At 40.5% G+C, this 13,620-nt stretch overlaps 1 protein-coding gene across 10 annotated transcripts in view; it reads left to right on the top strand.

Moving 5' to 3' along the window:
- Positions 1 to 13,620, top strand: part of PLD1 (phospholipase D1) — a 189,292-nt gene that overhangs the window by 32,329 nt on the left and 143,343 nt on the right. The gene's annotated exons all lie outside the window — the stretch shown is intronic.

The following is a 13,620-nucleotide window of genomic DNA, read 5'->3' as shown; positions in this document are numbered from 1 at the left end:
TGTTCTTTTAGAAAATAATGTGAGTTCCTTGATCCTGGGGAGTGCTTGGAGGTTAGGATTCTCTGTATAATATATGCATTGTTTGACAATTATATTAAAGGCACATGGAAGCTAGGATGAAATGGCATATGTGTGTTGGATTTGTAGTCTAGAGATTTGTACTCTTTTGTAAACATTTTCAGTTCCTTTTTCCAAAAGTCCTCTCTTTGTGTCCTCCCATTAAATCTTCTAGGCATAACTGTGATTTTATACATGGTTGGTGGTAGTTTTCTTGAACCTTAGGTAGCCGAGTGTTGCCGGTCCAGCTAGTGGCGTTGTACCTTACGCCCATGTGCGTGATGGCCTCATACAAGGTTTTCCCTTGAGCCTGCTTCTCATAGTTACAGTGAACCAGAATATCGTTGTAATTTTCTCTTTGAAAAGTTTGGCATTTTTCTAGAATGCCTCATAAAATACCCGAATAACTATCGATGTGGGCAGAGTGTACAGGTGGATCAAGCTAGACTGAATCCCTCCCTTATTTGTCACTGTTTTTATTCTTACGTAATTCCTCGGAATCCGAGACTACTTTTGGAGTAAATCTGACTAACAGTGGAGTGTGCCTTGTAAAACATAGAAGTATTGCTAAAATGAAATGCAGTGAATAACATGAAGTGCCAAGGGAGTATCTTCTTTAATTTCATTAGAGACCTAGAGAGCAGTTTTACCTTTATTAATTTGTCACCAAAGCAACCCAGCATGAACTTGTTCTGCAAGAGTAGTTAAATTGGATGACGTTTGGAAGTTTGTAACGCTCTATGAAATATTCTTCTTTTTATGTTAAGTATGCTTTAGTTTGAGGTAATGTACTTGTATTTTTTAAATAATGCAGATAGGCTTCTGTTATTGCTGCTTTATTATTGCCCCTTTTGCCCCCCACTGGGAAATACGATGTATTAGAAAGGATCTGTTCTTCCATGTTAAAAAAAAATAAAATTGAGGAAAAAGAGAGACAAAAAGGAACTTTCAAAAAATCTTTGAGGACCTCAGTTCCTTAAGTATTGCAGTTTCCGTATCTGCTGAGGCTGAAGTTGTAAAGTTAGGATTGCATGCCATTTCAGGATTACAAAATTGACTGTACTTTATACCTTGTAGACTGTACTTTATACCCTGAGTGCATGATGAACTTATGTAACTATGACAATTTTGCAGCTATATTAAAAAGATCGTAATAGGAAGTGGTGATGATAGATCTTTAACTTGAAACACTCCAAGTCAAACTATTTGTGCATCACATACTTGGCCATGTTTAAAATGGTCCAGTTATATTATTGCCCCTGCCTCTGCAGATCTTTTTTTAACAGCAAATCCACTAGGTCATTTTAGCTTTAAAAAAAAAAAAAAAGCAAAGACTGCTATAACTTGCTTAATATATGCTCTCACTCCATATTTGTACCATTACACTATTATTATTAAATTCTCTTAATTTAAAATTTAAAGGTAGGCTTTTGTCAATGTGATTGTAGTTGTCCCATGATTTTAAAGAACAATGTTAAGACTATTTTGCTCATTAATTATTTGTGCTTAATTGGCACAGATAAGAGTCTGAAAAAGCTCACATAAAACTCATTGTAGTCTGGGAGATCTGTTTCTGTGTTCCCAAGGGCTTCACAGCCTTTCAACGAGAGAGGAGAACCAAACAAAATACCGCTGAGTAGAAGCACAAATAAACAAATGTGGCAAAGTATAGAGTAAGAGGGGGAAACTCCCTAAAAGCCAGCTTTTAGGGTTTTCCTAAAGAATATTCATTAAAATAGTTTCCTTCAAACATGGGGAGGAAAAAAAAGACCATAGAGTAGGGTGTTCAGATTCTGGAATTTGAGGATAAAGTATCTAAGTAAATCTTATTCCTGACTCCAGGTTTGGAACATGTGCTGTAATTCTTGTTCTCATCTTGCTGGGCTGGTTTAGTTTTGTTACGTCTCTGCCTTTTGCCTGACATCAAGTAGAGACGGGTATTTTTCTCATTCCATACCATCTAATTTTAAGTGAAGCTTTGAGCTGATTACTTTTTATCAAACATGGCTTCTTGCTGGTATTCAGAGTCCTCTCCATGTCTCCTAAATCTCAGATGGCTTATGAACCTAGCTGGTGATGCAGAAGCATGTGATCCTTATTTTCTTTTACAAGGTTTCAGAGCTTCGAGGTCAGAGACAAATCCTTAGGCAAACGGTGTCAGTATGAATTGGCCCACACCCCAAACATCAGGAGAACTCACTGGCCGTGGAAGATAGGCACTAGGAGGAAAGAAGTGAACCTGTAGGCGTAAATGTGATACTGGAAGTAGGTTTTCTGACTGCGGAACCTCGATAAATCCATTCATGGCCCCGATGGCTCTTATTCCACCCCCTGGTCTGGATCTTCGCAGTGCCCGTTTGGGGAGGTGTTGGCTCTTGGTCGCAATTTCGGACCTTGTAGGATTCACAGAAAGGCTCCAGGGTTTTCACACCTAACCCCTGGGTTCTTTTTTTTTTTTTTTTTTAAGATTTTATTTATTTATTTGTCAAAGAGAGAGAGCACAAGCAGGGGGAGCAGCAGGCAGAGGGAGAAGCAGGCTCTCCGCTAACCGGCTGAGCCACCCAGGTGCCCTGTAACCCCTGGGTCCTTGCTTAGTCCTGCTCACTGAAGGGGCTGATGTGCAAGAGTCTCATGCTGGTGTATCAGGAAGCGTGTGTGTGGGTGGGGGTGGATTGTGCTGCCCCCCACCCCGGACACTCACTGTTTCACGGTGACTATAAATACTAACTTCCCAGACAGATTGCAAAGCCTGAGGACAGACTTTACTCCTGAGGCTGATCTGACCACAGACCTCTCCAGTTCCGCCTTTCATTCTGAAAAACCCGACCAAGTTTTACGTTCTGGCATTTCTGGCGGGAGTGATTATAATAGTCATAGCAGGAGTAGGAGAGGTGGCGGTAGTCATAACAGATCAACAACAACAGCTAATTCTAAAACCATTTCCTAAGGGCAGTCCCTGTCCTAAGCCTCTTAGGTACTCCTCACAACAACCCTAAGAGGCCAGTTGTCCTTCTCCTCATTTTACGGTCGAGGAAACTGTGCTGGGAGGGTTATGCACTTTATCCCAAGTCGTGGAAGGTAGCAGCAGTAACAGTGTTGTGCCTCAGAGGAATGCTCTGGTGGGGGAAAAAAAATTAGTATGAGAAGTGGATGTTCTTGGGAAATATAATCCAGTATTTTTTATTAATGAGAAACAACCATATAAACTCTGATATCTGTGCTGCTCTTCATACTCAAAGATGCTTCTGTTGACCTACTGTCAGCCAGTAAGGCATGTCCTTTGTGTTCTTTTTCTACTGGGTGGGAGGGGAGCTTGGACCCTGCTTTCTCACCTGTTCTGCTCGTGGCCAATGGCGAGGGATAGAGTTTGCCCATGGTCACTGAACGAGATCAATGGTGACCAGTCCACATGGAGAATAAGCCCAGAGCACTGAAAACTGCCTTTTAACTATGTACTTAAGCTAACCTTGGAACTTCTGAAACTTTTAACCAACTGAGCCACCCAGGAGCCCCGTAACTTCTGAAACTTTTAAAGGCTAAAATAATAAAACCTCTAAGGCTAGGAACTTGGATCTTCTGATTGTTTCGCTTTGATTTCGCCCATATGAGTGTCCTCTTTATTCCTGTCTCCCCTCCTGTGATTTCCTGCTGATAATCAAAGCTCTGGTTATTTTGTTAGTCCTGAAGGCTTTCTGAGGCTTAGTAGAAAGCCAAGACTATGAGACGTGGATTTCCTTTAAAAATGTAAATGTGCTTTTGAAAATGTTGGGCAAATAACTTTACTCTAGCTTTTGCTAAAACTTAAACATGTGACAAATAAGTTTGGCATCTTTAACAATATTTAAAAACATAGCCCATATATTAAGGAACTAAGTTTAAAAAGAAGAAAAGGAAAGAAAAGAAATCAAACAATAAATATTCTGATCTTTGGGTGGGGAAGAACTTTCTCTTTCTAAAACCAATAGAAGAAATCACAAAAGGAATAAGGTAGTAGATTGGAGTTTTCCAGGTAGGAGGAGTGTAAAAGCTCTAAGTATAAAAATACTCACTTATTATCATGAAAGGTTGGAAATACTCAAAACATACAGTAGAAGAAAAGTGCATGATGAACTTATGTAACTATGACAATTTTGCAGCTATATTAAAAAGATCGTAATAGGAAGTGGTGATGATAGATCTTTAACTTGAAACACTCCAAGTCAAACTATTTGTGCATCACATACTTGGCCATGTTTAAAATATACCTATCTTTGTGTGTGTTATGCTTAGGGAGAGCAGAAATGATGGTCACCTTAAGGTAATAGGGGTTTAGGGATTATTTTGAAGGTGGGAATTTCTGGTAGTTTATATTTTCTTTTCTCTATATACTTTTCCACATACTAATATTTTTAAAAATGATTATATTTGGGGCGCCTGGGTGGCTCAGTTGGTTAAGCAACTGCCTTCGGCTCAGGTCATGATCCTGGAGTCCCAGGATCGAGTCTCGCATCAGGCTCCTTGCTCAGCAGGGAGTCTGCTTCTCCCTCTGACCCTCCCCCCTCTCATGCTCTCTCTCTATCTCATTGTCTCTCAAATAAATAAATAAAATCTTTAAAAAAAATGATTATATTTGGAAAAAAACTATTATGGAGAGAAAAAAATGAGAACAAGATGTACCAAAGTTTAATTGTAGGTTAATGTCACCCATAATCCATTTAAGGTGGTGGCTTTAATAATAATTTTAATTTTCCTCAAATAGTTTTCAAATCTAAGGTTTCCTTTAAGAAGAATTTTTTTTTATAATAAAAATGAACATAGATTAGGAATGACAGGTTAGATTTGAGGCGAGATCAATTTTTATAAAGGACAGGATAATTTCACTTTGGAGAACAATTGTTTTTGCTATGTTTATGCATTGTTATAGGAAGTTGCCCTTTGATTTTATCTGTCAGGTTTAAAATTTTAGTCAGTGGTTTAGCCAATCCAATGTTAAGGTAGATAGTTTATTTCATAAGGGATGTGGGAAGAAGCTCACTTAAATACTTGGACATCAGTCTAGGAAAGACACACTCGTGGATTTCCAGTGTGTCTCATTAACACTTTCCTTGCTGTAAAAGCAGCTGATACTATTTAGAAAGGACAAGTCACATTGTGAGATGATCCTTAGAAGAGATGATTCATCTGGAATAATGAAGATGGAAGCGAATCTTAGAGGAGTTGACTTCATTGTCCCCCCTCCTCATTTTACAGTTGAAGAATGATTGAGTCCCCAAGGCCACAAGGTTCTGGTCGACTCGGAGTCTTTGGGCCTTTTGAGGTCTTTTGATTCCCCAATTGCTGTTATACTCCATTATACTCCATTCTGTACACTTAAAAGCATTTTAGTATTGATGAATGAAACTAATATTTCCATTTTTTTCTGTCTTGGTAAAAATCAAAAGCTAATACTGTTCACCACTTACCTAATGACATTTGAGAAAGAGGCTGAAGGCCCATTACTGCTTCCAAAGAAAATTCTCCAACTTCACAGGCATGGTCTTTATTCTCATCATTGTTTGAACATTTTGTTCTTGGGTAAGGTTTATTTAATGCACATCTGGTTTTCATGTTTATTCTGGAAGACCGCCGCCATGTGGAGTGACTAGAGATCACTTGATACTGAGCCTTGGAAACTGTTTTCTCACAGCTTTATTATATTGTATAATTTATATATCACAAAGTTAACCCCTTAGAAGTGTACAATCCAATGGTTTTTAGTGTATTTACAGAGTTATGTAACCATCATTATAATGTTATTTTAGAACATTTTCATCACTCTAAGAAGAAGCCTTGTACTCACTCCCTTGTCCCCATTTTTCCTCCTTTAGCACAACGTAACCCATGTTCTACCTTCTGTCTCTCTAGAGTTGCCCATGCAGGACATTTCATATGAATAGAATCATACCTTATGTGAGAAAGCTGGGAATTTTAATTTGATGCTCAAGGACCACTTAGGTGAACATGACCTGGTCACTATAAGGGCCCTTTCTTATCAATAGTGTCCTAAAGTATGAGATTAAGACAAAATGAGCTCAGTGTTGTCACCTGCTTATTAGATTAAGTGACTCTTTTGTGCTTTCTGGAGTCCCTGTATTTAAGATTCAAATTAAAATATCTGGTATTCAAATTTTAAAACTATATGGGAGTACCTACCCATTAATATGAGATTGTTGCAGACTATGTTGCAAAATTGTTAGGTTAGACCACTGCTTATTAATTGGGACCTTGAGTGAATCACTTGACTTCACTAAGACTTAATTTTCTTATCTATAAAATGGGAATTAAAATATAAGTACTTACCTTGTAGGGTTCTTGTGAGAATTAAATGAAATAATATATATAAAAGGCCTACTGTAGCATTTGATGCCTCATAGGTGTTAAGCGAATGTTAGCTATTGTTATTAGTGTCATTTATAATAAACTACAGAATGTTATTTTACTTTGTTTTTTAATGACTTTATCTATACCCTCATAAGGATTTGAGTAGGCTTTGCAAGAGGATTTGCCTACCGTTAAACACACACACAGGAGTAAAACAAAACCAGGGATACTCAGGTTAGTAGAAAGATAATATCAGAAGAAAGTGTAAAAACAACAATAATGATAGCTAAGATTTAGGTAGCAGGTTTTCAGTGGATATTTCAGTAACATCTTTCCTAGTGAGCGGAGAGAATAAATGTCAGATCAGAAATGGGCAGAGACAATCCGAGAGAGCCCCCCGCTGGGGGGACACCTTCGATGGTCTCTAGTCTACCTTCCTACCCCATGCAGGAGACCTTGCCATAGATGACAGCTTGGTGTGGTGTTGGAACTCACAGTGTCAAGGTGAGCGCACCGTCTCACAATGTGTATAGTGAGTATTTATTAAGCACGTCCCATGAGCTAAGCTAGAATTAAGAGTCCAATCTGACTCCAAAACCGTATAATTATTGTGTAAATGCCCTGCTCAAGGCAACCAGTTTCCTCGTTAATAGTTCTTTTTTAGAATGCTCTCATACATAATGAACTGAAATGTGCACTCTCGTAGGTTCTCCTCCTCCCGATTTTCACGGTACCGACTACATGGAGAAGCAGGAACCTAATCAGACAGTCCCCTGATATCTGAAGACAATCATCATTCTCTTTTTTTTTTTTTTTTTAAAGATTTTATTTATTTATTTGACAGAGACAGAGATAGCGAGAGCAGGAACACAAGCAGCGGGAGTGGGAGAGGGAGAGCAGGCTTCCCCCCGAGGAGGGAACCCGATGTGGGACTCGATCCCAGGACCCTGGGATCATGACCTGAGCCGAAGGCAGACGCTTAACGACTGAGCCACCCAGGCGCCCGACAATCATCATTCTCTTGCTCAAACATGGGGTTATTTTTTATTGTTCTTTAGATTATATAGCTTAACACACTGCAACTTTTCTTTTTTCCTGGAATGAGTTCCTTTCAAGTATGCACAGCGAACTCTGAATCAGTCTTCAAGATTCCTTTCCAAAGTGCCTTTCCAGCAGTAACCTTCCCTACGCCCCAGACTGAGCACTTCCTCCTCTAGGCTCCTACTACACTTCTCATCACACTCTGAGAGTCAGCTCGTAAAAGTCTGTCTCCACCCCTGGGCTGTGAGCACCTGTCAGAGAGCTGTTGACCTTTGTGCTCCTAAACTCCGTATGTGCGCTGGACATGGGGTAACTGCTCAGTACAGTGGAAGAGAGAATTTTGATTTTACATCCTATGGATTCCTAACTATATCTGATTTTACAGAGCTATCAGTTATAAATGTCTTTGGACAAAAGATGTGCAGGTAAACCTTGATTAACTGAGGGCTGAAGTAGAAAACTAAAAAGCTGTAGCCTGTGGCTTCTCTTGGACCAAAAGTAGCATCATTTTGGGAAGCCGACTGAAGGTTGGTTTCAGTTGGTTACCGCACCATTCATTCGATTGGTTACTGTGCCATTCATTTTCACTCGGCGAAGTTATCCTCTGACTGCCTGATGTAAGTGAGGTGCTTGCTTGTGTCTTGGACAAGACTGATACCCACCCATACCTTTGCTCGCAGAGATTTAGATAAAATGATTATGACATTGACAATGTGGTTGAATCACAAATTTCATAGGAAGCTTCATACCGGTATTCACGTAAATGCTGATAAGAAGATACAGTCCAAAGTCATAATTCTGTTTTAATTTGGGATTGTAGCAGTTTTTCATAGAGTATGGAGTTTTTCCTTAAAGCATGGATAGAGGGTTAACGTAAGAAAAAATATATAACTGGGGCAATAAGGGGAGCTGGCCTGCATCTGGAAGAAAGGAAGAAAGGATCTCGTCAAGGGTTTGCTGTAATTCAGAAAACTGGTGTGCGTCTTGAGTGAATTCAGTAGGCCCTAGCTAGGACAGTGTACATGTAGTGGGAGAAGTGCTGGTGGGATCCAGTCTCAGGAGTTGTGGAGTGCCTGCTTGGAGAGCTAGACTTCATACTTCACTGTGTGGACACTGGGGCTCTGTCTCTTGCCATATGAGTCTGAATTTACCAGTCCTCTCCATCCAAACTGAGTCTTCACCTCCCACATGAGTTGTTACGATACCAGGCACCCCAGTGCATCCATCCTCTCTGTTAGCTTTTTGGCCACTTTTGTACTAGCTTTTCCCTAGAAAAAAGCCCACCTGGTGGAGGCCTAGGGTGCCATTGCTGCTCCGAGTGGTCCCCAGACGTCCGGTCTAGGCCTGGAGGAGGAAGACCAAGGCAGAGAATGCTAGAGTTGAAGTGGACACAGAGTGCAGCCATGAGACCAACAAGGAGACTTTTCTGGAGAGGCCGATGTGGTACCATCAAGGCGCTGATGGCACACTTCCTGTTTTAGGTAGCTTTCCTCTTCCCAGGGCCCTTTCCGTCCTAGGGAGCCCAAAACCTTAGAAAGTTCTCCTTTATGTTGACGTGACGTGGGCCTCTCTAGAATAATCATCCTTGTGTTCCAGCTCCATCCCCTGGATCCACAGAGGAAACATCTACTTGTTTGAAAGACTTCTCATTTTTGTTCAGCCTAAAAACCTCAGATTCTTTCGACCATTTCTCATGATACCATGTTTTGTAGACCTTTTCCAGCCCGGTCCCTATTCTCTGAGTGTCCGTGGTTTGTCCTTGTTGTTATGTGGTCCTCTGATTGAACGCAGTACTCCCAGCTATAGACTGAGTAGCAGGCTGGGATTATTGGTTGCTTTCCTGGATACTGCTCTTCTCATAATGTGTCCTAAGAATGCATCAGATCGTAAAAATACTGATATTAACATGTGCCACTTTTTGTACAGTTGTTATATTTCAAGGCAGTGTGCCAAAGCACCTTTAAATATGTTATGTCACTTCACAATGCTGAGGTCAGGATTACTATTATATTTCCTTGATTTGAAGACACTGTTCCTGCATCATCAGTTAAATTTCAGCTTTTCAAGGGAAAGAGAGGAAAGAAAATGCCATCACACTGGATGTAGATATAAAATGCAATAGTCAGCACACCTTGTGGTTGAAAGAAGAATATCTTGCAAACTTTCCAGGAGATATCTGGATGATTAATTAGCAAGAAATCCATTCTTGTTGTTCTAGTTCTTTCTAGATGAAGACAGGGAGGAAGTAGAAAGTGTCCAGAATGTATAATTGAAGGTTTTAAGGAAAAGAGCCTGCCTAGTCGGTTAAATGTCTGGCTTTGGCTCAGGTCATGATGTCAGGGTCCTGGGATTGAGCCCCGAGTCGGGGAGTCTGCTTGTCCCTCTGCAACCTACCCCGGCTCATGGTCTCTTTCAAATAAACCAATAAAAAAATCTTTAAAAAATGCAATAGTCATGCCAATTTCAGAAAAGTTAAAAGGTGTACGTATTGAATAAAGGGGGACAGAAAGAATCAAGGAAATACAGTATCTTCAGTCTATAGGTGAGGAGATTAAGCTGAAGGAATTAGAGTCACTCCACAGTCTGGAGAGGAGAGCACAGGGGTTCAGGCCCCGTTGTGCTGACTGCAGTGTGTGCTCCTGCCATTCACTCTACTCCCTCCCAAGGAGCTCAGGGTGAAGTTGGCTCCTCTCCAATTCCCAGGGCTTTCTCACAAAATAGCTGTCAATCCAGGCAACCCCAGCCTGAACTTGTGTGTTTCAACCTAAATGCAGATGTGTGCATTTATCTTTAGCAATGAACAACTTTCTGAATGTTTCTTTCCCCATGTTTTAGAGTGTGGTTACCAGATCAAAGCATATACGTGTTTTTTTGTGGCTCTACAAACATATTACTTAGTATGCCTGAAAGTGATGTGTTCCTTAATAATGCTACCAGCTATGCAGTTGGTTTAGCACAATTGTTCTAATGTTTTAATACAATCCATTACTGGTCTCACTGGGACTGGGAATTCAGATCTGTTGTGGGAAACTCATGCATTTGATTGTCTCCGGGCTCTCTGAAGCCCCCATGCTAGGCTGACCTAGGCCTGTGAGCAGTGCTCCCTTGTAGTTAATATGTGCCTCTCTGTTCCTGTGGCCTCTGGACTTGGCTCTGAGTCAGAATCCCTGGGGGCCATAGTGCCCCCAGACTTTGCTCTGCTTCCCACTTGCCCTCTGACTTTGAGCTTGCTCACATCTTTCCGTTTCCTTTACTGTAAAATCCTGGGTTATTTGATGCAGTTTATAGAAAATCTGTGAATCCAGAGGACGATCATGATGGTAACAGAATGGGTGGGTTGGGAATTAAAAGCAGTTCTTTTTATAGACCCATTGTGGTTGAAAGAAGAATATCTTGCAAACTTTCCAGGAGATATCTGGATGATTAATTAGCAAGAAATCCATTCTTGTTGTTCTAGTTCTTTCTAGATGAAGATAGGGAGGAAGTAGAAAGTGTCCAGAATGTATAATTGAAGGTTTTAAGGAAAAGAGCCTGCCTACTAGGTTTCAGATGACAAAAAAGAACTAAAGAAGAGAATTTCCACCTGTATGCAGTGTAGTCTCTTAGCTCCTGCAAGTATAGAGTTGTGACTAGGAAACAGATGTAATGTATTTTTTATTTTAAAAATGGGAAAAAAGAAAAAAGTCAAATATACAGCTAACCTAGAAGACCACTTTTAGTTATGTGCATGGGTTTTATATGTGGAGTTATTAAGCTTTCATAACTCAGTTTAAACAGGTAAGAAATTTTGAGTAAAAATTAACTCTATCAGATGCTTCTTAATATTTTGACTCTGAGCCCAACATAACTTCTGCTTCTTGTGAGAGGACCATTACTGTCTTGTACTTCTTGGCCAAAAATATAAGCCGCTTGCTGTCTAGAAGTGTAGGTATACCACTTAAAAAGAAAACCATGCTCCATATTGAAATAACTCAAGTTTAAGTCAAGCGTAAATTCAAATGTAAGTTGACTTCAGTGTTGTGTTCAAAAAATGTGATAAAGTTGCCTTGATAAGAAATGACCCCTGGATTGTGAGGGAAGGTGGTAATATCATACAGATCTTGAGTTTTATCAATCCACAGCACAGCCCTACTCTTTGCCAGAGTACTTATCATCACTGATGAGTGATTCAGGATTTGCCAAAGACTTAATGTATGTTTACTTGCTACATGCTAGAGGCTTCTAAAGACACAGGTTAGGAAATTTTAGAAAGCAGTGGGACTAGAGATATATTCCTTTATAGATTCAGCTCTTGCCTCTATCAGCAGTTTCCTAGGGATCGGTGTAGGTCCTTTACAATATCCGTGTGCCACGATCCAGGTGAATTAAGGTCTCGATACAGCGATAGCAAGCTGGTTTTGTTCTCACTGAATATAACCCTTCTGTCATATTTTGCTTTTCAGACCTCCCTTCCTCCTATCATTAAAGTAAATACATAATTTTGGAGTAGTCTAAACCAGTGTCTTTCAAACTGCCATCCATTTGAATCTCCTGGGATCTTGTTAAAATGCAAATTCTGAGGGGCGCCTGGGTGGCTCAGTCTGTTAAGCGTCTGCCTTTGGTTCAGGTCATGATCCCAGGGTCCTGGGATTGAGCCCCGCACTGGGTTCCCTACTCATCAGGGAGTCTGCTTCTCCCTCTCACTCTCTCTCTGTGCTCTCCCTCCCTCACCCCCCTCAAATAAATAAATAAAATCTTTTAAAAAATGCAAATTCTGTTCCTGGGATATGGCGAAGATTCTACATTTCCAACCATCTTCAGGGAGAAGGCTCTGCTTCCAGTCCATGGACCACACTTTAAGTAACAAAAATCTCAAGGTTTTCACTGTCAGTGCTCCCAGGGAGACAGGTGGTGGGAAAGGGTGGGTGATAAACAAACATTACATGGAAGAGCCTCATATGTTCATTGACGACTGTGATTACTTTGGTGGGTGCCCACTGAGTTCAGAGAGGCAGGAGTGCACATTATTAAGAAGCTTGGGACCTGGGGCGCATGGGTGGCTTAGTCAGTTGAGTGTCTGCCTGCGTTGCGGCTCAGGTCATGATCCTAGGGTCCTGGATCGAGCCCCACGTTGGGCTGCTTGCTTGGCGGGGAGCCTGCTTCTCCCTCTGCCTGCCGCTCCCCCTGCTTGTGCTTGCTCTCTCTCTCTGTGTCAAATAAATAAATAAAATCTTAAAAAAAAAAAAAAGAAGCTTGGGACCTGCAGTCCTCCCTCTGCCCTCCAGCACTTGAATCACACGGGCAGATTACTAATCTCTGTAAACCTTAGTTTCTGAATTTGTGACAGGCAGATAATCTGAAAACCTATGTATAAGATTATTGTGATGATAAAATGATAAAATGCATATAAGTACTTAGTAAGTGCTTGCTATTAGTAGTTATTAGTAGTAATAATTCAGAAAACATTTATTGAACACCTCCCACATGCTTGGCATGTCAAGATAGGTAAGTAAAGATTAAAAGGCAACTCTTTAATTTCAGTTGGGATTGAATTGGTTTATTTGGGAGTCCCTGGAGTCGGGGGAGATTAGATCTAAAACTTTGGACTCCAAGTCCGGTGCCCTTCCTGCCTAATTCTTTCTGTGTGTTCATTGGCTGTTTCTTATGATATGTAACCACATTAAAGCAAACCTGGTTTCAGACTATACTTTAAGTGGAACCCATACACTGAGTCTCAGTGGATTCAACATGTTCTAATTTTTAAAACCGAAAGTAAGTTATGTTTGATTCCTTGGGTTTGCACGAGCTATCTGTGAGGATAGAAGTTGAAGGATTGGTTTTTGTTTTGTTTCTTATCAGCTGCCTTGTTTTGCTTGATCAGCGAGAAAGGAGTGGTATCAAAGGAGTAGGCATCATCAGTTTCTATTCTGGTGGATCAAATTCTGAGCATACATCTGCCTTCCGTTTTGGTATCTACCTTTTAAAGTGATTTCAAAAGGTCTTTGCATGACCTAACTTGTTTTCCTAATACAGACTAAAAAAATACCCACCCTGCTTCTTTTTCAACAAGCCAACAACCCAGCACAAATGTATGTGTGCCTGTGGGGAGCTGGGTATTTCCACTTTTCACTATCATTGCTACCTTTGTTTGGAAAGGAAAGATCACTGACTCAGAATTTATCTTTTCTTTATCTCATTGTTTTT

This window comes from Leptonychotes weddellii, chromosome 1 (genome assembly GCF_054177405.1).
Source record: "Leptonychotes weddellii isolate Sample4059 chromosome 1, ASM5417740v2, whole genome shotgun sequence".
Classification (NCBI taxonomy): domain Eukaryota; kingdom Metazoa; phylum Chordata; class Mammalia; order Carnivora; family Phocidae; genus Leptonychotes; species Leptonychotes weddellii.
The sequence above is the reverse complement of the archived record's forward strand: the minus strand, read 5'-3'. Positions and strand labels throughout refer to the sequence as shown.